The 27,260-nt window shown below is 44.4% G+C and overlaps 1 protein-coding gene across 6 annotated transcripts in view; it reads right to left on the bottom strand.

Annotated features, from left to right (window-relative positions):
* Positions 1 to 27,260, bottom strand: part of LOC112559712 (protocadherin-11 X-linked-like) — an 87,624-nt gene that overhangs the window by 38,238 nt on the left and 22,126 nt on the right. For 2 of the 6 annotated variants that reach the window (XM_025231057.1, XM_025231058.1), the window contains exon 1: positions 18,642 to 18,972. The exons of 2 other annotated variants lie outside the window; for them this stretch is intronic. The gene's annotated coding sequence lies outside the window, so the exon portion shown is untranslated. Of the gene's footprint in view, positions 1 to 18,428; positions 18,523 to 18,641; positions 18,973 to 20,655; positions 20,786 to 27,260 lie in introns of those variants that run through there. 2 more of the 6 variants (XM_025231062.1, XM_025231063.1) reach the window with 2 other exon arrangements.

Genomic DNA, 27,260 nt, shown 5'->3' with positions numbered 1-27,260 from the left:
CAGGGTCACGAAGGGCAGTTATTGAGAAAAGCGACTGAAGTCTTCTGTTGCTATGTCATAAGGCAAGACGCCCTTTTCTGCCATTTCCCCTTCAAACCTTTTAGCACTAGATGTTTTTGATCTACTCCTGCCAGTACATATTTTCCTAGTTTAACTTAGTGCAAAATTTAAAAAAAAATCAGTATTATTCAGTTTTTTAAATTCAGAAAACTACTTTTTTTAGTACTTTAGAACTGTCCAATTTCTTCTTTTACTTTATCATCGATAGGTTTCTTCCTTCATATTCCATTTCTGATGCCATCGTGGCATTAATAAACGTTATCATGTTTTGAGCAATCACATCGTCTTTTTTTTCACAGAAATGCGGAAAAAAAAAAGACTTGAAGAAAAGAGGAATAGGGAGAGAGGGCAAAGATAATCTCAAGGGCTTCTGCGATAGTGTGATTTTGTGCGATACGTCCACTTCAGGATAAACGCTTACAGCTCTCTTTGATAAAAACATTTACATCAGACAGGAACAGCTTTCAGCAAAAAGATTCAATCACACACACAGACACCGATTTCGTCTACTAAAACTTTTTTTCTAGGGGCTCTGAAGACTTTAAGGATAACAGCATACCCGAGACGAGAGCTGAACCCAGGACAGTCAATCCTGACTGCTTTTGTACCAGGCGCTGACCGCCTAACGTATTCTTGAGACGATCAAGAACTAACATCCCACTAAAATAAAACATTAGCTTCAGACGAAACTTCGAATCCAAATGTTTAAAGAAAACAAAAGTTCCGCTTCCTTTCGAACCAGTTTCTCGTGATCAGTCCATACAATCAGTTGTGTTTTTTAACCGTGTTTACGCACACTTTTCAAACAGACTGCCTTCATCTTAGGCTGCGTGTCACTTGTACATTAGAATTGAAATCAGCAATCTAATCTTTCACACCTTCGCCCCAAAAAAATAAAGCCCCTAAAAGTTCATTCCTGATGTTCACCATTTCTCCCTTATCTACTTGAAACAGTTTTCGCACGTCGAAGTTGCCAAGAGAGAGTTTTTGTTCTGTCGAAGCTGTCAGGTTTTTTTTTTTTTTTCAAGGGGGAAAAAGGAGGGACGCAGAAGTGCATCTCACAGAAGCTTGCGGCGGCAAAGTAATTTCGTCTCCACTGACTGGCTGATGAGTCGCAGCTCGTGCAACGCTCGTCATCTAAGAGGCTGAAGCCGGTTCCTTCAGAGGCACAAGGCTGAACCCCTCTTCCCCAACATCCCTTAGATATTTAACTTCCACTTCTTTCGCTTTTCATGTGCATTCATCTGCCACATCTCAGTAGCGTGCTTCGGCAAAGCCTTCTAGCGGTAATCACCTCCGACCTATACCGTAGAGAAGTTTTTTTTTTTTTTTTGATCGGGAAGAACTCTCCTGCTCAAAAAATTAAAAAAAAACAACCCCTGTCTCCTCTGTCTTCCTCGAGGAGAAACATGCTTTAAAAATGCACGCGAAATTATTGCCCCGGCCCTGTCGATGGGGTTATGCCCTTGTGGGCTTTGTCACAGCTGAGGCCGTTGTCGCGTCTGTGGCCTGGTCAGAGTTGTCGCTGCATTTGCCCATTACTGCCCCCTGCCGGTGTGCCACTTACCAGGGCAATTCAATTAGCCAAAGTATGTTTTGCGGTTAGTGTGGCCTTAACACAGTTAAGGCAAGACGGCAACCGCGGGGAACTAACTCTTCCCAGTTCGCCCCTCCCCTAACGCTTTCCTTTCACCTTTCCGCTGCCTCTCTTCAAGGAAACAACCCTTCTCGTCTTTTTTTTTTCTCTTTCCTTCTCATTTTGCGTGTTCGTTAATAGATGGTGTCTCCCATCTCCGGGACACCTTCAGGTACGTCACCCGAAATTAATGACAGGCCAACGCACCATCAGACTTACTAATCATAACAGACGTTTATCATAGGTTTCGAGGAAGGGGAAAGGGGCAGGAAGGTTGTGTGGGTCTTTCTCTAGTTTTTGTCGTTGATACTGGCAGTTGTTTTTTTCCCGCGAGAGTCTGCTGTAGAGATCTCGCGATAACAGCCGCGCACCCCGGAAACGACGTAAGCGCGGTGACATGCCCAGTCACTTTGCTCCGGTATCTGTCACGTGACACGCCAAAATACACCGCTGGAGGTAGAAAGCCTGCGTGATGACCAGTCACGTGATTGTAATGAATTCCCAGCGTGTCCACAAGCTTCCCACGTGAACAGTTGACAGAAGATACGACAGCACCGGCCGCGGTGAAATGCGCCGTCAGGCCTCACCACCGTTTTAGAGCACGAAACAGATCTCACTCCGATGGCAGTAAAGTGTCGCCGCCTGCATCTAGACATCAAAAGAAGCCGACCACGCTACGCCGCGCTACATGGCTCTGTAATCTGTCCCGCTGGCCTGACCGGTGAACATTCACGCGCCACCCTTTTAGTGACACCCGAGGTCGGCCATGTTCATACAGCTGCTGTGGATTCTCAGTTCTCAGAAATGTCAGCTATTCATGTTCGGAGACGGGAGTTGAAAATCTTCAAAATCGATCAGCTCAGTCCCGAGACAGCACTTTTTTAAAAAAAAAAAAAAAAAAAAAGATGCTCGGAAGGACAATAGCAGTTCAGGTTTCCATTGCCGAAAAAACCAGAACGAAGAAATGTTGAAGTGGCTGCCCCCTCATTAAACCTACTTAATCCTAGATAAGGGTTTGCGCGTGGAGCGGATCAGCCAGTGGGGAAATGATGAGCCGTGCTTGCTCACCTGTCCTCTCTGTTTGTCTGCTGGTCACGAGGGATCCGCAGCTGCCGTGCGCCACACTCCAGCGGCAGCCACAGAGATGCTTTTTAAGTAGCTCGCGCATGCGTGCTCGTTAAGCCACAGGGTGTGAGAACCCAGAACAGGAGTGGTCTTGTCATTTGCAAAAATTTTACTCATTTGTCTTTCAGCTATTTCTTTTTCACGAAAACCTATTACGGCTTTCCCTGCTTTAAAATTCTGTGGTCATTTGCAACTCTCTGCACGTTTGTTTTCTAATTCATCAAGAGTTTATACCGAGCTCACGGAACAGAGCGAAACAATCAACAACGTGCCAGTGTCTCAGTGCATAGCCTGTTGTCTCAGCTTGCATCATAGTCCATCTGTATGCCAGCTTGCATTGGTAGTGTATGCATTTGATTGTAGATTTGTGCGTTCCCTTTTCTTTTCCTGTATTTTTTTTAAAATCTCGATTCGTTTGTTTTTTTTTGTTTGTTTTTGTTTACTAACTGCTTTTTTTTATTCTTTAAAAAAAATTTTTTTTTTCGTAAACATTTCAAGAAAGAGAAAATATGGACGTGACAGCGAAACAGATCACATGGCAATCAGTAGCTGGGCACACATGAGCCAACTGTAAATAAAAGCCAATCCCCACCAGCACAAAACTGTTACAGTATATACAATCTCTGTCAACAATAAACCTGGACCTTCTGTTCGAGTGCTCACTCTAGAAGAAAGCTCGTCAGATCACCTTACCAACAATCAATCGTCTAATGTCAATCTACAAGTTGATTAATTATTTTTCGTGATCCCAGTCTATCATTAACATTGAAAATGTGATGCAATCAAGCTTTGTAAGACAAACTACACACTTGAAGTGACTGGGAAGTATGTCAGATTTCCCCGGCAAAGAAGAACTTTTATATTTAATTATGTGTAAGGTACAATCTTAATAGATTTTAAACCCTTAATAAAGTTTTTCATTACTTGACCTTCACTCTAATGCATACTTTTCCGGATACTATTTCCTTTTTTATTTCTCCCCGCCATCTCAAATATCTCTAATTTCAGTTGCAGAAACATCCATTGTAATTGAATTATTGTTTTTCTTCAGTTTCTCTGTTTTGTTTTCGTTGATGTGCAATTACACTCGCCGATTAAGAGGACGCCGCTTTCCTTGGTCACATCAGCTTACAAGCTGTTTATCGACAATACTTGTTTTGCGAGTAAAAGTAAAATAAATCAACCATTTCGGTCCACGAAACACCCAGCAGCACTTGTGAGATGTTTTCTGCGCTTTCCCCACAACACCCAGAAAACCTTTCAAAGACCTCTTTGCTGCCTCCCTCAGTGCTGTACAAACCGTCTGTGTGGCGGCCAAGTGCACTGCACACTTCTGTCCCCCTTTGAAAGATGGCCTTCTCTGTCGGAGGGGACAATGCGCCTCGTCGGTCCCTCTTATCGCAGCACCCCGCACTTTTCCACCCGAGTACCCTTTGCTGTCTCTCTCTCTCACGCCCGCTCTTTCCGACCCACGTGCCGATTCTTTTAAGCACGGTCGAAGGTACTCCTTGTATTCCCTGTCACCTGCTCCCTCCTTCCCATTATGCGACTCCCCCAGATGCCACCACGGAACAGAGGAGCGGGCAGGATAATCTCAAGAAACAAAATTCCCAATGCTAAACATAGTATCCTGCCATTGTTCACAGTTGGTAAAGCGTGTTCATTGTTGGTTTTTCTTCCCTGCGATTAATAAGTTAAAATTCTGAAGTACAGTCATTGACTTCCGTCTCCACATGTCATCGACTAGTGTCTTTGGACAGGACTGGCTCTGTTTAAATAAGTGCGTAAGGTAAATAAGGGTCGTCCCTTACGGTTGGGAAGCGAGGTTCGAGACCTCACTTTTCTCGGGGCCAGCTTTATGCGAGGGCAGTACCCATCTCTCTCCTACAACCCCTATTCCCCCCGCTGGGTTGTTGTTTGTTTGAGTTTTACGCCGTACCTGCAACTCAGACTACATCACAGCGAGAGAACATCAATCGGGCAGTCAATGACATTAAGAAGGTGGGAAGGTGTCGCTGGTAAAATTCAAGACAGTGGTGCAAAGCACAGCAGAACCCGGATGTTCAGTCGAGTGTAACGCTTATGTAACGTGTCGATAAGCAAATCAATTTATTACGAAGTCAGTGAAGCTACCGTTCATTAAATAGTAAACAAATCTTTGGCATGATCGTCTTATTGGGGAAAAAAATCACGAAACTATGTTACAACATTTAAAAAGCTATCGTTTTAAAATAATTATCAAATATTTTTACGACACTGAATCCGCGTGAGTGGTGTGTTGTAGCATCTTGCCGAAATATGAGGTATTGTAAGTAATCTAGAGATTTTATGTAATTTAAAATACGTAAGACGATGTGAATAGGCCACACGAATTACTTCGCCATTGTACCCAAAGGACTTACCCGTCTTTACCGCTGATTTCGGTATCCGTCTGGCGTCCTGGAAGCAATCCCCTCGGACATCGAAAGACGACTGTAATGTATTATTCTAATCGAGAAGATTGTTATCATCTCCTATTGTGAACGGACTAGCTCTGAGGGATAGAACATTTTGTCACGAGTCTCAGGTCACAACTTTTGTGACCAGTTCCACACACGCGACTGCTGCGTGTGCAAGGATAATTGTGTAAGTGGCGAGTCGGTCGGTCGGCTGGTTGCTTTGGCAAGAAAGTGCTTCAGACTAGAGATGATTTCGCACTATGAAAGGAGTGGGGGGAAATTAGAAAAAAAGGAGAAAACCTCCGTTACCCCGTGTTCTCGAGAAGAGATCTGAACTCAGAAGCTCAGGCTGCAGTGGTAACAAGCGAAGGTTTTAAATGCACACTCTGAGCGGGAGAGGGAAGGTTCTCTTTTTTTTTCACTATTCAAATCGTCATTAAACATAAATTTCTGACACGGAAGCTCTGACTATAGCTAAGATAAACATTTCCGAAATGTGCAAGACATCGAAGTTTTTCTTCCTGAACAGTTCCGATGGTCTGGTTTCTACTCCAGCACACTCTTCAGTCCGAAATCTGCAGATGCTGGTACATTATTTATTGTCCACATTCCGTCACCTCACATAGCCGCTGGGGAAAAAAGGCTGGTAACCCCTCCTCCTGAAGGCTGGGGTTCCCTGTCCATTCATTCTGCTTGGCTGGACGGCAGGCCTCGTATCTAAGTGAGGTTAAACGAACGGCAATGGATGCCGCAGAGCGCAGACCCTGCAGCAGTCGTGCAACGATCCCACCAGCATGACGTCACTGATCTCGACACGCCACCTACAGGCGCCCGGTAGTGTAGTGGTTAACACGAGGGTAGCAAGCCGCAACTAATGTACTTAAAAAAATAAACATCTGAACTGCTACACTGACAACAAAATAATTCAGAAACTTTTTCGGTTTAACAGAAGAACCAGCCTGGTCCGATGCCGACATATCACAGACGAGAGTCTAAAGGTCTTCATCGCTTCGTGCTCTTTCTGCCGGCCATTTGAATTCTACCTCTCTCTGCCATCATCATGATCAGACACCACGACCTCCATCGTCCAAACGACTACACAAAAGGGCGGTGTCATCATTCCCTCCCTTGTCTAGAGGATGTGAAAGGTGTGAAAGAGACCAGAGCTACTGGCGCGCCATCTGCATCGCCAATGCCTTTCAATATTGCTGAAGTCCCGAAGAGGCTGCCCACACCTCTAATCGCTGCGGCTAGTCTTCCAGACAGGACTTCACTTTGAAGTAATCTGCCTTGATGCATTTTATCTTTAAGGTGAAAGATTTCAATCGAGATGAGGCAGGATTTTAGTGGAATTGGGCTTTAGAAGGGCGGATGTTGGCCCGCTCCCGCTGAATGTTCGGTCACGACATGAAGCAAGGCGTGAAGGATTTACAGGAAAAGAAACCAGACTGAAAGAAGATGTAATTCTAGTTTAAAAGTCCAATAAGGAAGAATTTTGATGTAGTTAAAGCTACGATATAAAGTGCACGAAAACCTTGAACACTGTAAATCTTTCATGGTGTAAAAACAGTCTTTTAAGGAACAGAAAAATCTTTATAAAATTGTTGGAACGTTTCAGCACACTCGTTGCTCATTCACTTCTGATTCCCATTGTACATCGTTAATTTGTATTAACTAAAAGAATGTACACATGCAAGGTTTGACAAAAATGCGACTGACCGTCATTGGACAACATTCTTCACTAGCAATTACAGTGACATCTCGAGTAATATGTTATTACCACACCTACAGTTCCAATGATACATCCGAGTAGTAATTTATTGCCGTGCCTGCAAAGCATCACTCTCCAAACTCACATTTTTTTGCGTGCTGTTACAACGATTTCCATTCGTTACGGTCCAGCATATGAGCAAAAACTATTTGTCTTGCAATTTTAAGGGGACTTTGCTATCAATGCCATAGGAGGTTGGTTACAAGAGTCATAAACTGAAGAGATCAGTGAAACTAGAAAAAAAAATCATCCCGAGTTCTTTTGTGGCTAGATTGGATGCAAACGCATGTGCCGTATCTGAGAGTCCGATCAGCACTCTCATTCGTATGCATACACAAACCGCAGCATCAAACAGGGCCAAAGCCAAACTGAATGCGTTTCTCCGTCTCCAATCAAACGTTCAAGAGCGCATGTCCCGACCTCCAAGCTGGACTTTGTGTGCCAACCCTCCAACTGGTTATTGATTTGATGAAACCCGTCATCCCCTCGTACTACCCGAGTACTTGCAGGCGGAGGCCCCGACTGAAAGGAGGACAAAGTAACTTCTGCCGGAGGTTCAGGAGGCCGGCTAATCGCCAGCTTTCTCGGTATGAATGGACTCGTTGGCAACTAACTCGGCAAATGAAGTGGCCATTTGCATGGTCAGACTTTGGTCCTGGTCAGGACTCTGCCAGGTCCTCCTGCACAGTCTGCAATAGGCCGTGAAAATGCACATGCCGATGTCACTGCGTCTTAAGTCAGGATGAAACAAAGGCTACAGTTGTGAACAATGAATAAAACAAAACAAGCAAATCATAACCATCATAACCATCATAACAATCATAACCACATACTCATCAAGAGAAGACCAACAGAAGCAAAGCAAATCTACCTAAAAAAGTAAAGAACGCACGTGGCAATAAGGGATCGATTATGATCGAGAAAAATATCTTCAATGCAAAAAGATTATAATTGTTACCAACGTCGCTGGTAGTTGCTGACGCTCGTTTGAATCTCACTCTAATGTACGCAGAATGTTTAATCCCATCTGCTTAAACCCATCAGGGGAATGTCGAAGAAAAAAACTTATTGAATAATTTATTATTTACAAACAATATTTTAAAATATTTATAAAGGCCATTACGCGTGACATCCTTGAATTTATTTTAAAAAAAACTTTTCTCAGTGAAGATAAGGTGCCATGACTGTAACCATAAGACCGCCCAAGACGTCAGATGGTCTTCGTAATCGATGTCATATACATTTTCCATAGTCCAAAAGTGGACAACTTTTAAGAACGTCCTACAAAGGAAATCATCAGCAACCTTGTAGAGTAAGAGTAACATTACCGATGGGACGCTACCCGCTTAGTTCATGGCCTCCACCCTAACTCCTCACACTCCTGCTCGGTCTTGTGTTTCAGATTTATTCCCCGAGGTTTGCGCTTCAGACCATTGGGTGTGTTATGTGTTTCTCCATTAAACGCTTTGTCTTTTCTGTTTTCTATCCCCCGTCCCGTCATTTGCTATGTTTTTTTCCTTCGTTCACCAGCCATTCTGCTCCTGCTGAACCGTGGACAATAAAGCCAGTTGATCCCCAGTCTCTACTCAAAGCCAGAAGGCGAGTGTTACAGAGGGTTTCACGTTGGTGCGATAGCTACGCAACAAACGTCACACGCTCCTCGGGCCATTACATCTGACCCAAACGCACCCGAGTTTATGGGCATGCGCAGAACTATCCATTGTCTGCTCCATCCGGCCCATTTGACGGCGTGGCAACATTCACGCAAGCATTTATTTTCTTCGAGACCCGACGCGACGCCAGGGCGAATCGTCACAATCGTCTCTGACATTTCCCGACTGAGGGAAGTGGGGTGGGAGGAGGTGGAGGCAGGGTCCCTTCTCCCCCCACCCGCCCGTGGCTGTTTACAGGGAGGACCCCTCCTCTTCATCTCACTTCATTTTTCCGTGTGACGTCACCGGCGCGCGCGTCCCGACAAAGAAACCGTCAGAATATGATTTGTCATCGTTTGCTGCATCTTCTTTAAATAGCTCGTCCCTTATCGTCCCTTATGCCCTTCTCGTCACGTGATTAAGTGCAAGGCGATGAGCGGATGTTAGTGTACTTAGGTTAAAGGGATAGTGGGGTACACACCCTTTTACATACATGATAGAGTAAAGCTCGACACAAAATACTATTTTCTCAAATCAGAGTAAACACAGCCTTTATGCTCTTGAGATAAACAAGGCTTCAGCCAATGGGAGAGCTAGTACCACAAGTTAATTAGGTGTATCTGTATACAAAAAGGAGAGTTATAATTTTGACTTGCTTTATGTGTGTGGGGATGTTTATAGGCGAAAGCGAAAGGTGGTGTCCGCCCATATTTAGGGAAATAGAATCTTTAGATATTTAAGAAAAAAAAATTGTTCCCGACTAGTACTTTAATAGATTATTACGTGGTCTGGTGTGCGCGTGCAGCATGTGTGTATGTACACAAGTGTCAGCCCGAGCAGGCGCGTGGGCGACATTCGTATGTAAATGAGGATATTTAACGTTTTCACCATACACTGTGCTTGGTCTTTGCCCCCGACAAACGATTAACACATTAAACGCACCTGACGACATCGGTAGCATTCTCCTACAGATAAAATACCCATCCACCCCAGCCCCAAGTCTAAATACAGGGAGAAAGCACAGATACATCACGACGGGCAGCGAAATCCAGGCTGAAAGACTGAACTGAAAGCAGCCTGCCTCCCCCAAGTATCTTCATTCGCAAGGATGGCGTATTGTCGGACGCTCGGCAATTTGTAAAACGTTCTGCACGGATCGTTAGCAGTCATACTTCTGGACGAGAAAAAACCCTGACCTCTCGACCCCTGTTGCCAACCTGCACCGGCTGCCATGTCTGTGACGTCACCGACATGTATTTCTTCATCATTACAATGCTTCCTGGCGAGACGAGTCTCGACGATCCTTTCAAAACTGTTATCTGACAGCTAATGCCTGTCTTTTTTACACCTTTATGTATTTATGGATAGCACTGCGCCGCCGACATAGCTTAAACACAAAGAATGAAAAAAAAAAAAAAAACCTATCAAATAACACGACAATTGTCTGACACGACGAAGACGTCTGAACAGCAAAGATCGATGTCGCTACGTACCTCTGTTGAGGGAAGGAGGGGAGGGGAGGAACCCTGGACAATGACAGCCCTGAAATGTCGCAGACAGTCATGGGGTCTAGAAGTGTGTTCCTGATAAGCCAGCTCCGCCAGGTTTATGCCGGAGGACGGAGTTGAGCTCCCTGGGAGTGAAACAGGTGAGACGCCTCTCCACGTCAACTCCCCATTAACCTGGGTGACAGGTGAGCCAAATAAAATCACTACTGTCTGGGGCGCCAGCTGGGAGACACGGCCACGTGACAGCTGAGGCTGGAAGAAGGCTGGCACCGCAGACACCTAGGTTGGAAGACGAGAAGGGAGGGGGCCTAGCGGTTGCCAACGGAGAAAACACTGCAGGCTGGAGGAGGACTGGAATTCATGTCGCGGTTGAGACACACCTTCGAGCCAGTCACTCTGATGGCTCACGTACCGCAGCCAGTGTACCCGCTATGGAGGATGAAGAGGGGGGAGAAGCACAGGATCTGGGACCGGCTGGGTCCCTCCCGTCTACACACAGCCTCAGCAGCATGAGCCAGCGGAGTACGACTGTACTTCCGGCTCCCTGTTGTCAGTGGGCGGCAAAGTGGAGTCGACTAGACGAGATACCTGTCACTCACCGGCGTCGTGTGTCTTCTTCACACCAGCACGCACGCGCGCTCTAGCACATACACACGCACGCACGCACGCACTCTGGCATCAAATGTTGAAACACCGGCGATCACAAGGATGTCATCGCACACGCACACACACAGAAAAAGTGCCAGCGACGGTAAGGCTGCAAACTAAGGGGAGCTAAACGCAAAAAGGAAAAGGACGACGATAATTATAATCCCCATTATTGATCAAGACGTCAGCGCTGCCGACGGTGTAGGATGCGAGACTGTCTGCACGATGACGACGACTCTACCGCCGCTGTACTGCCACACCTTTCTGGGATTTTCGATCCAGACAAGTCTCAGGTGAAGAAAAGGAAATATAAACAGTAAAAAAGGTAACTTTGCTGACTGTCGGGAACGAAATGTCACAAAGTCAGGCATTGTCTCCCCGGAAGTCGTACACGCAGGAACTGGGGTAAGGGAACAAGTGTCGTCGAGGACGAATGGTAGTCTTTCATAACTCGGAGACAAACTGAGGGGAAAAGAACATGAGGAGGATATTAGGTGAGGACGGGAAAGAGGAAAAGGCACAGGAAGATGATGAAAAAAAAATCTGTATATAATCATAGAAAATACACATTGGAGATGATAATCACTGTTCCGCTGAAAACCATTTTGTCTAGAAGAACTTGCTTTTAGAGTCGGGTTGCATGGGTATTCCTTTACTCTTCTGTCACGCAAGTTGCCTTAGGCACACTCATCCCTTTGATATTTATGGACAATTAGGTAAGGATACACACGCCCACCCATTTCATCCGATGTTTTTGGCGCACTGTCGATGGTTACCTCAAAGCTAACTTAGAATAAACCTGAATATCGCTCACCACAGGCATTCTCTTGCACAATTTGATCTCTACTTCACTTTAGAAATGTAACAAACCACGGAGCTATACGAATAGTTAGATTAGTGTCTTGATTATGTTGCATCACTGCGATGTCTATAGCTTCAGCACACACTGACTTAATTTTACAAAGGTCTAGCGGTATGCAAAATTTGTTTCCTAAAACTGGATCAGGTTCAGTACAAATACTATTTACTTGAATCTGAATGAATACCTTCCCCTTTCTTTCATTCTCGAGAGATCCGCCTTAAAAAAAATCATCAACGGCAAGTGTTCCAATCGTGACGTCAGCTTTGTACACAGATTAGCTTAACATATGTTTCCAGCTCTTCCTGCTTAAGCGACGTAAACACATTTTTGTAGGATCCTGATGTCTTTAGCAAATCAATAAAATTTTTTTTTACCTCACTAGTCCTTTATCTCGAAAGTTTATTGTCGAATACGTGACTGTAAAGTCAGTTCTGTTTTGTGAGATTTCTGTGTGTATGTTGCTTTGTTAACCGCTGATAAGGATCTACAATAACGGAAGGACATATGTCATAAGTAACAGTCACAGCAGTTGTTCCTTAAAGAAAAATCGACAAGAACTTCCTCTTCTTATCGGTTACCGCCCAGTCCCACCGCCCAGTCCCACCTCTCAGCCCGCCACTTAGAAGTTATTCAACCAGACCAAGTAGAGATGGAGGCAGCCTTCCCAGCAGTCACGTGCGATCTAGATGCCAGACAATTCAAAACACATCGTGCCCTTTCCAGCATTTTCACTCATAATTCATTAAAAAAAAATAATTTTAGTCATCTTGAAGAAGCCACTTACTGTAATACTAAACCCCAGACGGGGTACACCGCTAATACAAGAAACAAAAACAAAAGGTTGCAAACAGAAATGTACAGCTCTCAAACCTTTCCTAGAAACTACTGAGGCTCAAGAGAACCCCAGGCATGCTGTCCGTTTGTTGTGCAGTCTAGCTCTGAACATTCAGACTTTCTTAAAGCGAATTCCTATCACACAAACACCTCATTGCCAAAGGCTATGTCTTACAGGCTTTTATCAGGTTTTTTATGGATAGTTGTTACACTTTGTTTACTAATAAAGTAGACGAAGATGGCCTTTTTATACAGAACCGAGAACACGCCAGAGTTTCACAGTTTACTGAATAAATAAATATTCCTTGCCATTATAAAACTTACAATTCCCACATTGTTTGCACGTTGTGGTTCGAACTAGCACTGCGGGCGTTGGTCAAAATATTTGTGTCCGACATTCGAGAATTATAAACAAGAGTCTGACTGTGGTCACAAAAGCGGGTCTCCTTGTTATTCGTCGGAACTAATCAGCATTTTACTGCTAGGGATAGGTACTGCAACGGTAACTGTAACCACTGTATCTCCTAATTCCTGTTACTGCCAGCGGTAGAGACGCAAATGCTAAACTACTGTCGTACCGCTAGCAAGACATTTTGAATGCAAGCTGTAACTGCTTTGTGATTGTATTCTCGACCTTTTTCTAGTGACATTTAACCTACCTTTCAAGCTAATTAATGTCTTTCCCGCCAAGGATTCAAACACAAGAGCGAAAACGAGAGTTCATCTTTCCGCCATTTTCTATCGACGCCCACGGTTCCTTTCTCCTCCCACTTACCCATCTCCCTACACTGCCACCGCTACTACTTCCCTCTACCTCGCAGCACCCTCCTCCCTCAAGTTGTCGCTCCTACGCGCTGGAATGCCTCTGCAACACCTCGCACCGCCCCTATATGCATGGCCCCTCCAACAAGGAGTCGCCGAGGACCCCTCCCCTCACACCACACCCCAGACGGCAAAAAGCCATCTTCGCGCCAGAAGGGTGTTTAAATCGGCAGCAATTTTCTAAGTCTGTCCGAAGGCAGGAAATCATCGGAGGAAGCCAAAAGGACAACAGAAAATGGTCCTCGTGGCCGCGGTCTACGGGCTGTAATCGCATACCAGCACGACGCCGGTCGCACTCGTCAATATGCAACACTCGTGCCTTCAACGGGGGTAGAGGGTGGACAGTTTGTGGGGAGGAGGAAGTTAACATTCAGACTTTTAGCCGTGAGGAATAGTCGGTAATTTCACCGATTGGAAGACAAGTACTTCGAATTGCCCCGAAACAGACCGCTAACCCTGGTGAATAATTTAGAGCACCAGCGAAGTCGAACCTATCTGAATTTTAGAAACTATTATTATTTAAACGTTGCTTAAACTATTTTCTAGAACGATTCTCATAATAGCAGTTAGTAAACTATAGTTCTGAATCCGTTGGTAAAAAAAAAAACACAAAAAACCTTTGAAAAACGTTTCTCAAAATCTTCATCACAGTTACATTAAACTTTCTTCACTCTTGTCCCGATCTTTGGTGTTTCACCGCTCCACAGCCTCCTCTTCCTTTCATTCATGCCACCACACAACAATCCCCACCCTTCCTCTATCTCCCTCTCCACCCACCAAAAGCAAAAAAGAACAACCCAAAACAATAAATAAAAATTGAGCAGATAACTATCGCCTCGAGACATTCAAGCTATGAATACATTTGGACATAAACAACAGGGGAGATCAGCCGAGGAAACGACCTCGCTGTTGCTGTCGCCATGCGCGCCCTCAAGCCGCGCAGTGGAGCGGGAAATTGTCCAATCACAGGCGCACAGCGAGAAGGCGCGTACAGTCCAAGACCGGAAAGCTGAAAAGGTTCAATTCTCGAGTCAGAGATTTACAAGTGAAGAAACATGCAAGGCCACCAACTACCACAGTTAATGAAAATTCCAAATTCAGTTTTAAGAAGTTTCTGTTCTTTTCAAAATAAACTTTAAAAAATCCCCGCCACCTCTAAAAAAACGAGAGATGACAATGGTTTCCTGAAGTGTTTAATCGAGTTTATGTTTCGGATACACATATGCAAAGACGACTGGCCTCTGAATATCTGCAAAATACACCATTCTATCTTAAACCAAACACCCAGTTTACAGGGCTAAAAAACTATCAGGAAAGATGCGTAAATAATAATGTTGGACAACAGGAACGAGCGAGAGAGAAAAGACTTTCTAAAGATTCGCAAAGGAATAGGATCTCCATCCCCTTCAGCCCTCGCCATCCTCCTCCACGTTAGTGACCCTCGTGACGTTGCCGCAATCAATGCGTAGTCACTCGCGCAAAGGTCAAACACGTCAGCACGCCTACCGGTGGCCAAACAGCGCGTCCAGAGAGTGATCAACAAGGCATTGAGTACCGTCGACAGTCCGCCGCAGAGGCCCGCAGCGCGATCGCTCCCAAGTTCTCGCGACGTGACCCCGCGCGCTTATCGAGGGTCGCAAGAGTGGCGGGGCGTCCTGCTGGTCAGGCACCAAGCGCCAGGGCAAGGGGGAGGGGAAGAGCTGGGGCCAGCGCTTGGTCGCCGCGAGAAACGGTCCCCGATGGCAGCGAGGTTTTTGTTGCTGGGCAGAGGAAGCTGTGACTGATGGGGATTAAATTGATACAGAGCGTCGCGGCCACCTGTTAGGGTCCGAGAAATCGATGCTGCCGCTGGGATGTCGATGTCTTTTGTGCGGGAAAGATAAACATTTCTGCAGAAAGTTATTAACATGCAGTGATTAAAAAAAAAAAGAAAAAAACCCTCTCTCATTCCGGATAGTTTCTAACGCGAGGGTTCGTAAATCTTTTTGATTTTTTAGGTATGAGCTAGGGATGCTCAACCCACCCTTTGCCCACGACAGGAAAAGGACAATTTTGCAGTCGCACATCTTTAAGCAGTTTCGCCGCATCTTAACTCCCTTGCCTTCCATCCAATCGATGAGCAGATCTATTTCTTCGATATGTTGCGGGGGGAATGCAATCACCATTCCCCACCCAACATTTGATGCGAAGGTAAGGCGACGTAAGATGGTCTTCTTTAGCCACGTGACTCGGCACGACATCTTCTCTAAAACTATCCTTCAAGGCATCTTGGAGGGTAGTCGACCTCGCTGTGGCCAGGTAAAGAACTGGAATGGTCGTCCTGTACAGGACCTGCTCACTATCGCCAAAAATAAATAAGAGTTGCCTGTCTATCCATGTCCTCCCCCCAACGACAGGTACCGGTCAAGGGAGGACTGACTGACCGACTCTCCTTTTGATTTCAGTTTTATCTTACCTGATCATGTCGGGTATTCACATTCTTACACTACAGGCTGCTACACCATGAGCCACAGCGTATCCATGATATTGCGTCGGATAGTTTATCTCGGCTTTTGGTTGCTAGACCTGTCGATGGACTTCCCCTGGGAGCAACTCCTCTGCGGTCTAGTTTACGTTCGCAAATCCAAGCACACAATCTCCCGGCGCTTTACAGAAAACACCACAGCTGCGATCGGCTTTGGTTGGGTCCAGACACTAAATGAAGTATTCGTGGTGTGATTCACCTCTAGCAACATCAATCTGTCGGCGCAGTTTTACACGTGAAAAAAAAAAGGTCAGTCTGACATTCCACAGAAAGGGAAGCGGACAGTCTAGTGGTTAGAGGAACAGCGTCCAAACCCTAAGGTTCGATACTCGTGTGCCGCAGCGTGCTCCCCACTCCCCCTAGCTGTGATATGGATACCTGATTCTCTAGAGGACTGTGGGAAGGCACAGCAGTGGGGAGGGGAGATAAGCACCCCCCTCACAAAAGTTGGCCTCGAGATAAATGCGGTCTCTCACACCTCACACCCCTACGACCTTTACCCTAACTTACCATAAACCTCCTAAATTGCCATCAACACCCCAGCGTGCAAGTGGCGGAGCTGCCAGTGGCGAGTTTTTGTCAAAGATGGAAAGAAATAATGTTATACTGAAAGGCAAGCGGACTGCAGATGTTGCTACCATATCACATCAGTGAGGTGTGAGTGACATTACCGCTTAATTCCAGCTAAAAACATGGCCTCAACAAATCTCATCTTAAATTTTCATACGCTGTTCATAAAACCTACGGTCGTAAAGACACCATTGCTTAATCACTTTTACAAATAGTTATCTGTTCAAAATACACAAATCTGAAACCTCGGCTACACTTTCAGCGCACATTTTGTAGAATCAACATGGCTCCACAAAGATAGCCACACAGAATAGCAAAAGCTCTTGCTAAATTTTCAAAAGCGACTAATGGCGCCAGTAATTTCCCTTTTCAACTGAACACAGCTCTGCTGGCGGTCCAGCCTCATTTATGTTTCTATTTACTGGTCTTACTTTCCGCAATATGCAGCAGGCAAGTGTACAGACGGACACAAGTGGGAGATGTGTAAGCATCCCAGACAAAAGGAGAGACTGCCGCTTCTGAAGCAACGAACCGCAAAGGATTAGTGCGTGCGCCGTTACGCGCCTTTCATGTTGCCACGTAGTTGCCCTCGCATGTCCACGTGACAGTTGAATGTTACATCTACTTGCAAAGCTTAATTTTCAACAGCCAGGTGGAAAGCAATTTTGGCGCCTTCAATTTGTCACCATAGCAATAGCGATCTTGTATCATTATTTTATTTTTAAAATAACGTCGCTGATATCTATTTTCTTTCTTCATTATCTCTAATGCTGACTCCCTTCATGCTCTCTTGATTATATGACACTATCAATAATAGTTGGGAAGCTTTTTACGCCCCAAAGGAAGGCTATTTGTATTTGTGTAGCATTTGCTGGTATGTTGACCACTCAGTGCTTGAGCATTGCACACAGGTTTGTTGAATTAATATTGAAGTATGAAAATTATTACATTAGCTGAAATGTATATTTATATAGATATAAACTGCATTTTGCTGACGATAAATTACACAATTTAATTTTCTACGAAGGACCCGTTTGCGTGAGTGAAATTCATTCTCAAATACCATTAAAACATTCAGTATCTTTCAGCTGCCCATGTTTACATCCACCATTGACTCATTCAGGAGCAAAATACAGATACGCAGATAAATGTTTTAAAAAGGTGTTTGGTGTTTAGTGCGAAGAAAAACATGTCTTTATATATGGGGTGGTTTTAAGAGTGTATAATCCTATATTTCATTTGTTTTTGGCCTTTTAAAGTTGGAGGTAAAGCTTGAGCATTCTTCACATTTAAGTCAAGCGTTCGTGGGATACGAATCTGTAATTCACATGTTGTGGTTGCTGTATGTCTTACCATAAAGAAGCGCTCACTGATGCGTCTGGTTCATAATGATGCCGACATATTAATCTGATGAGATTGCATGTACTAAAATTGTTTTAATATTATTAATTCAGTTTATATTTTTTAAATTCCATCTGTTACACTTGTACCATGATATGTACTTAGCGTTTGTTTTTTTAGTCTGTACAGAAAGACTCATTTATCATTTAAGCTCTGCGAGCGACATTTAGAGAAGTCTTACAAGAGATATGGCAATCCAGGCATGTAAGTGATACACCTACCTACATAAATTCTCCTCCAAAACATAGTGACAGTTGGCAAAGGGTGCTTGTGGTCAGTCTATGGCATCCATACTGCGAAGTGTGTGTGTGTGTGTGCGCGTGTGGGTGCATGCATGAGGGTGTTAGTCAGCAAAAGCACAGTTGTCCAGAAGCTACAACATGTGAAAAACAATCAGAAGACAGATACAGAAAATGATAATAACCGATTAACGACAGCGGACATAAACATTATTTTTCTTGTTTTGCTTTTATTTAGTCAGACTTGTTTCTGGCTTATTAGAGGGCTTCTTTACTAGCCAGACGTGGATAAACATGTGACACAGTTGGCAAAGTTTAATGCAAAGCACCTTACTAACCAGACACATATTCAACGAAAGGTGTCCTTTCAAGAAAGGCCTTAAACCGTCATGCCAAATGTTTCGTCCATAGTTGTCCGGTTGAGAGCGACACCTGTACAGATCAAAGGGTTCAGCAAAGCAACTGATTCATACCGTTGCTAGCAACGCGACGATGACACCCTCCCTCCCACCTTTTCCCTCCAACAATTATAATAAAAAGTTCCCACTGACCTGTGCCTACGCAAGACAACTCCAAGTACCGGTCCGTCAGTCACTGGCGCGTGGCGCTTGCACAAGTCTCAAGCCAAAGTCCGTTGAGGGATCAAAGCCACGACAATGGTTAAGCGGCCGCCCCGAGGCCCCGGCCAGCGAAGCGTCCTCCCGTGCTTGTTGCTGAAGCACCCATTAAACTTCAATTAGTGGTCGTCACTGTCCCCTGCAGCAAGCAGCGCGCCGTGCAACCTGCGCCGGTGTCCAGCTAAAAAGTGCCCGCGCTCTCCTCTCTCGCTCCTTCCTCGCTCCCTCGCTCCTCGCGTCGCCCCGCGCGCCCTGCCCGTGGTTACGGCACTGCAGGAACCGCCCGCCTTGTGCAAGCCGCGCGTGCTTCTCTTGTCGTGCGTCGCCCTTCCTCCCTCCATCCTCTCCCCTCCTCCTCTCTTCCTTCGCGGCGTCTTCAGAGCACGCGGTATACCTCCGCGCTGCACTACAGTATCCGCCGCAGTCACTGGAGTCGCGGCACTTTTTGCTCGAGTGACTGCCGAGAATGCCTTTTGAGACCTTTGAACACAGGGCTAAGGAGACAGCTCTCTAGTCCGCTTACATACACTCTCCTTCTCGCAGTCAGAGACAGAGAGATGGGGGGAGGAGGAGGTGTTACTCCCGACATCACAAGATCGGCTTTAAAATTGAGTTGGAAAAGAATTTTCTGCTGTCTGTAGTGTTCGTGCGATCTTTTAAAGCAATTAAAGGGGCTTTGTGAGAAAGATCATTTCGCTTGTCAAAAGAGCATCGCTTGAAGCGAATTTGACTTAACCTGCTCGATATTTCATTGTGAAAGCCAGTCGAAGATATTCTGGTGATAATTTTGTTAATATTTGTAGTTATCTAAATTTCCATTTCTGCTGAACCACGGCACAAATTTGAGTGAATCTCACGCCGTGCAAACAAGTAAGGCTATAATTATATCCCGATACAATCTTTAAATAAAGCAAATTTAATTTTTATAGAACTTAAAAGATACCGAAAAAATCAAATATTTGATTGGTTTACCCTCTATGAAAATTAATGTAGGCAATATACTGCTGATTACTCAGCACTATGAAACAGAAATTAATTTACAAGCTTATTTTATGCTTCACAGCCTGACTTCATACAAAACTTGTCTTTGTCATCGAAGAAAATAAATACAACTCACTAACTACTGTCGGATTTCAAAAATAGCTTTATGAGAACATTAATGACCATCGTGTTCCTTACAGCTCAGTAGTTTCTTGCTCATCAACAGAGTAAATGTAGTTTTTCCACTATCCATGTTCCCCACAATCGCCAAGTTTTTCTGCGGCAAAGTGCGTCACGCGGGTTGTCAGTCGTGGAGCTTATCCACCTTTGCAATCATCCCGTCTGTCCTTAAAAAAAATATTTAAAAAACCCACGAAGAGGCAAGCTGTATAAGCGCAGCACAAAATGGTTCCAGAAACTGCATTACCAGGTTGTCAACATCATTATCTGGAAGCCGCTGTACAAAGCCTACCGTATTCTTCTGACATGAATAAGCTGCCACTTCAAGGGACTGATTTATGTGCAGGGACTGCCAATTATTTGGAACCATGAGTCATCTACTGTTTGTTCCTATCGTCACATACTCTGTACACACGTGCAAGCTTGTCCTATAGTGTAGTGCCCATCAAAGTATATGATATATGTACAATATGAGTACCGATATTGTGGGCACATATGGACTCTAGGTACTGTGCTCAGTAGTCTTGTAGAGCACACTAGGCTCAACAGGTTTGTAGGTACTGTCACACCGACCTGTCAGTGTTTGAGTACTATACATAAATATGTTGAAAAAAACGTGTTCAAGAGTGTATAAGTAGTGTATAACTGCGAAGTACAAACAGCAGACACAGTTGGTGTCATCAGCCGGCAAACACATCCAACGAGTGTGTAGGCGACTGTGGGATGTCCAGAACGTTCTCATTGAAAGAAAAGAGAAAAGAAAATGCAGTTTGCAGGCTTAGCCTACCTGACATGGGTTATCAGCTGATGCAGGAACTGTCGGCGTAAATTCCATCCACGCAACAGTTTTGTCTAAGCTTTCTCCTGCATAACCTCATCTCGGAGACTTCTTAACATTCTGGTGGCTAATCTCTTCTCCACTCACTTGTTTTCCGCCTGTCTCGCTCCATTCCCCACCCTCAATGCAATCCAATCCCACATTTTTCTGAAGTGCAACACTGAACACCCACCCTCCACATCCAAGCTCCCCCTTTCACATCATTGTTTCCTTTTTATTCTGGAACCTGTCTAGTTCCAGGAATATGGCCGCCATCCTTTGAGGCAGCTACCACTCTTGTGCCTTTTTTTTTATTGTAGAAGATTCAGTATAATGACCTTTAGTGTTGGGCTGCTTGATTGTGTTTGCTAACACACTGAATGGTCATTTTTACAACAGAAGGGTAGAGGATGAGGGTACAAAATCACAAACGCCGCAAAGGAAAGCTCGATCAAACAGCACTGAACCATCATGCAATCCAGTTTTATTGTCACCCGAGGTCCTTCTCCATCGCACAAATATGAACTAATGTTTAAACAAAATTGGCGAAATTTCTGTACAACTGTTTTCTAAAAACTTCGTCAAACTATCAAACATTTGTCCGGTAAAGAAAAGAGCCTTTATGCACTCGGGAACGCTAGGAAATAATCCATGGATAGGATTTTAAACTATTCTCGCTGCGTGTTAGCTTCTTTGGACTTTTCTGTCCCTAGAGAGGCCAGACAAAAGCAGACGGGGAAACCAAAATGTTTTTGATTTTAAGACGCCTAATTTCCCAGGAAGCAGTTCTTTTGTGAACGCGAGTGTTATGATTCACACTGTAGGGTGAACGCAGAATGACATTTACTGAATTGAATGTGTGGTGTTTATGCTAGCGCAGCATTGCGGGAAAGAAAGGAGGGAAGGGAATAGACAGATAAAGCGAGTGTGGACAGAGTAATAGAGACAAAGAAAAAAATGGGGAAAGTTAAAAGGAGACAAATAGAAAGAGTGAAAGAACCAGAGGACGACAGAGAGAGAAAGAGAAAAGACTTACAGGAAAACAGTCACGTGACAACCGTGCAGCAATCGGATCGATCTTGTTTTACATCACCAGGTAGACAAGAACCCTGACGTAGGCGCCGCAGGGGCGGCATACAGCATGTACCGCACGGCGCCGCAGGTGCCGGATCCCGCAGATCTACAGCAGTGTTTAGCCACGCTCCCGCACTCCTCCGCACTCCTTGCATTAGCGGCTCCTTCATCCTTCAGCCTCCGGCAATTTACCGGCTGGGACCCTCCCCCTTCCCTCCCCACACCCCTAGTCGGCCCTCCGTCGGGTTCCAGCACTCGCACCTCTCTCTCTCTGTCTGTCTTCCGCCCGCCTTCTACCCCACGTGCCCCTCAATCATCCCCGATATCGTCTTTCACGTCGTTTATTATCTTCAGCGGCGGAATGTTTTGTGGTTACGGGCCGACGTTGCTGAAGCTAAAATACAGTCAACCGTGTCATTTATTTCAGACAGGGGCAGGGAGGAGCGGCGGCACTCAACCTGCGCAGCTCTGCAGTTGAGCTTCTTAGTTAATTGGTATATCTGTCGACGCGCGCCTCGAATGTACTTCCTATGTTTCTGTTTACAGCAAGCGATGCTAATGTTTTCTATCGCGCCGTTGCCCGCCCATACCTACAATCTGTTATGTCCTGATCATTTATCTTTTTTTTTTTAAAAAAGCATCCATGGCGGGAAATTCCGAAGCTCGCACCTTCTCTCCCAGTTCACCCACGCACCTATCTATCTACACGCGCGCACATGAACTCAAGCGTGAATACGCACACATAAATTTAAAAAGTTGACAAGGACAAAGCTCAGGACATTTTTGTTTTTTAGTTAGTGTTCAAAAATCTGAATAAGTCCTAAGCTAAACGTGGCAATAAAAATAACTTTTCCGGATTATTTAATGTTAAATTTTGTGTGTGTCATAGGCCTGTTGGTCAACGAAGTGTAAAACCTCAGTTCTATTTACAGCCGATGATACATGAGCAGACTGTACCAAAACATGTGGATTAGTTCTCTAGGTTTTTGCACCACCGACCCTCATTAGGCTTGCACGAGCTTCATCCCCTGATGTATTAAGATTATTCATCTTGTTGTAAGCTAGATCGTGATGTAGTGACTGATGTTATGCCGGGGCTAAGACAGCAAAATCCGATGAACTAAATTTCAGGTGTAGGTTGAGTTCTATATTTGTTGCATGAATATTTGTGTCTGTGGATCTGTCCAAGTGTATCTCGGTCTCTGTCTCTGTGGGAGTGTGCGCGCATTCATGTGTGTGCGTGTGTGTGCGCGCGCACAAAGGAAAGTCAGCTGACACGTTTAGAATCGCTAAATAATAATAATAATAATAATAAAAAAAAAAAATAAAACTTAACAGAGGTCATTTTAGAACCAACCACACGATTGAATTTAGTCTAATAATTTGAAGATTCACAAGTAACAGCGGACGGCAAACTAAAAATTTCACTTTTCCAGACTTTCAAAACTTTCATTAGGAATCTCTTAAAAGTGTGTATAATTCAAGGTCAAACAAATTTTTATTTAGCAAAAAAGATTTCAAGTGTTCAAAATATTTTAACTCCACGTTAGCTAACCCATATAGGAAGAACAATAAATAATGCATAACAGTCACTAACTTCAGAGGCGAATTTTATCATATCATTAGTATTGTTCATAAAAATTACTAGAATTTTGGGTGCTGCTCTATAATTTGTTGTTTTGTTTAGTTCTGTCCCCAATACAGCGAGGATTGGCTGCCCCTGGCTCAGATTTCGTCTCGGGCACGATGTTCTTTCCTGCATGTGCCATCTTGGTATAGTGCTCGCTACTTTCCGTAATATAGTTTTAGTTGCTAGCTAAGTGCAAAACACCAATTTCCACTTTCCTCCCTTGTTTCTCACTTCTAAATTCTCTTATACTTGTTTTCAACAAACTGTACTAACCCAAGACAAGATTTGAACCTCTGACTATACGATTCTCGGCTTTATTCGCGACAAGCGCAGTCCTCCCACTTCTCTACCAGAAGCTTCCAGCGCTGTAGCACCTGTCCCTCCGCAATACATGGGAGATGCCAGACGATCCTCCTGCAGTCGTGACACGGCAGACGTCGCGCAGTTGTCTGCTGCTCATGCGAGCCGAGTCCGCCATGCATAGCCAAGCGATTTCACGGGCCGACGGTCGCCAGCGACTGAGGACGTTCGTGCGGCACGCAGCCTGCCCTCCGTCTGTCCGCAGCGGGACCGCTGGCCAGGTGGAGGTTGAGAGGATAAGTAAGTTTCCCCCGGAGCCATCCGGACTATTACTGCTCGGAAGTAGTGATTAGGGCGGGGAGGGGGACAGGATTTCCATCGCCGGACCTCACTTACTGGCTTCCACTTGGATTATCCCCCTTTCATATACCCGGCCTAGTTTTAAGTACAGGACGGATTGATAGACGGACTGTAATTGGAATGCTCAATGTCCCCCAACCACCAACCTCCCAGTGACAGACGCCGGAATCAGGGACTCGAGAACTGCCTGAGACTTACGGGTATCATCAACAGGTTGGTAAAAGTCGATCGGTAAATTAAAGGAATACTGATGCACGTCTGAAGTCAGACGCCGACGTTTAAAGGTTAAGTTGGGGCTTAGACACTGACGATCTGAAACGTTTCTCCTTAAAAGTTTGGGTTTGAAAAATCATGGTTTATTTACAGTCGAGTCTAAAACACAGCGCTCATGTGGAACACGGATGTCACCGTTTTGTTGCCGAGTTACGTCATCAGTCTTCATTCTCTTAAGTGTCGTCGTCAGGACTCTGGTGTAAGGAATCAGGAGATAGCTCCTTGCACATTTTAACCCGAGTTTCCCGAAGAAACGCTAAGCAAATTTGAGAAACTATGTGTGACAGAATGCCTTTTGGTCCAATAGTTCTTCATATCTCACGAATTAGGGTCAATTTTTTTTCCTTTATGAAAGATTACGAAACGGCTGCTTTAGACACGATTGATAAAAGGTTCGATTTAAACGCGAATTTTATTTTCATGGACACCTCTGTATATACCGGTAAATATACAAATTTTTCATGACAGAACTGGACATGTACCGAGGAGAAGTGTCTTCCTGCATATTGTGTTCAATTTATATAATGTGCAGGAAGACACTTCTCTGTACGTGTCCAATCCTGCCGCTAAACCAAAAAAATCATTCAACCCAGATCTTCTCACTCAGCTCACACAAAACACCCCGTCTTAATAAATAAAATAGATCCTTTCTTAAAACAAATAAAAACAACCTTTCTTTAAAAATATTAAACAAAGAACAGCAAAACCCCAAAGCTCTCGGGTGCATATTGAGAAGACGTCGCTGACAGAATGATCAACTGCAGTGGAGAAATCAAAAAAGAAAGAAAAAAAGTGTTAGAATTGGTTTAAACTGGCTGAAAGTCAGGGAAGCTGTGATAAGGGCCAGAGTCCCTGCTGCTGCCCCTGGCGCGGTCTTCCGCCGTTGCCGCGGCGACTGGTGGTGTTACGGCTGCTGCACGACAAACTGTCATCAGCTGCAGGCAGTGGACCGAGCGAAAGGTGCGGATCTGCTCGGAACACAGTAGCAGTCGCTCTTCTCCATTGGCCGCACACTCCAGCAACGCCGTCAGCTCCAGCGTCCGTCTGTGCGCTTGCGTGTGTGTACGCACGACAGTTGTTTTTTATTGCATGATCACAAAGTATGCGAGATCTGGACCAGCAAGAACGCCTGACATGGGTTTTTACTTCCCTTGACGAGGTCTCCAGCAGAGAGTACTTCCCTAATGTCCTTCGCTGTGGCCGTCACCGTTCACTTCCATTGCTGCGCTAATGTTTCTCGGAACTGGAGTCACAGTTAAATATGGCGGTCAAACGCGTGCCGCAAACACGGTACAGCATCTTCTGCGCATGCTGCTCGTATACATTTCTTCGTCACGTATTAGTGTATTAATGATGTTTTCTCAAGTTTCAGAACTTCCTGTAAGATTTCCTACATTTCCTAAAGTTTTAAGTGCTTCCTGAAAGATTGTTACAAATCAAAAGCGCGCACACACACACACGCACGATGCCGCGCACACAAAACAATTTCTGGAACAGGTGGCAAAGTACAACTGATACAATTTTTAAAGCTTTTAGAAACTGCGTTTGATCTTTGCGTAAACAATCAGCCATGGAAAACCTTTTCCCAATAAGTGTCTTAACCTTTGCCCTTTAAAGGGCATGTTTCGGTCTTTAAGGAAGCGTTTCTTAGTTTGCAGCATCTCAGCAGACAAAGGTTACACGCGTGAAATTTGTAGTATTACGTGGAAAGTAAGTTTTGCTTTTAACATTTATATTTTATTGTGGATATGTGGGCAATTTTGTTTGGATTCTGTGGCACTAAGACTCGTTTCTCTTTTCCGCTCTCGTTTTTGCAAATGTCAACAGCTTCTGAACACTAGCCATCTGGAGGGCGACTAAATCGCTAAAATATTGTAAGTCTGCGCCTTGCAGTTGAGAGAAAAAACAAATGTACGAAATATCAAACAATCAAGAAGGAACTGATATATCAGTTATAGAGATAATAGACTTGAGTAAAACAATTTTTTTAAAAATCCTAAACAAACCATTTCGTGATCAGGATGGACAGCTATCATGGCAGGACACTTACGCCAATAATTTCTGACCCGCCACGACAAAATGAATAATAACTAAAAAATATGAAATTTTAGAAAAAATCGAATATTAAAATCAACGGTTTTTTAAGCTTTCTTTTGATACCAAAATTTTCCTTCTAGTCCAAAACATGAGCGAGTCATTTGAGTTGACATTATATTTCATGATAGCGGCCATTTTGAGAAAAACATCAAGCGACACCACTTCTAAATAACAAAATGTTTATAGCAATAAATTTTATAAGTTTTTAATACCTTTTCCTGTCAGTAATGCAAACATCAATGGAAAAAAGTGTCACTGCATTCCAATTAGCATGCACACCTCAGGAAAAAAACAATACTAAAAAAATTCATGCCTCTCCTCTCTGTTCAAAAGATGAATTAAGTGAGTGGTACATTGACATCCTTGTCATAGTGATATCTGTTCTCTGAAGATTGTTTTCCCCTCGCACTGAAAGTCGCTCGCAAAGTCGTCTACAGTGTTATCTTTCCTGAAATATTATGTAATTCATCTTCCAAACTTTGACTCTTCTGAATGTCGAAGATGAATAAGAATTAAGTAAAGGTAATAATTCATCATCAGTTGGATCTTTTTATTTTTTGGCATTGTGTCGCTTGACGCAAGAAAGACTCACGGGAGTAGTCACTAACCTCCCAGTCAGTCAATCGCTCACTGCGTTTCTTCTCGTTACCAAGGCAGACAGTATTGGATTATACCATTGAACAGCTTCAGGATCAACGACCATACATGCTTACTCGAAAGCTTTTGAAGACATATCTTATGATTGAGTAATATTTGAATCAGTACTAGCAGCCACTGAAAATACAGACTCGGGGCTCTCTGATAAGATTTATTATGATGGGTGGTGACAGGGATACCGCAC

The sequence above is a fragment of the Pomacea canaliculata genome, linkage group LG3 (assembly GCF_003073045.1).
Source record: "Pomacea canaliculata isolate SZHN2017 linkage group LG3, ASM307304v1, whole genome shotgun sequence".
NCBI lineage: Eukaryota > Metazoa > Mollusca > Gastropoda > Architaenioglossa > Ampullariidae > Pomacea > Pomacea canaliculata.
This window is presented reverse-complemented; position numbering and strand designations above follow the sequence as displayed.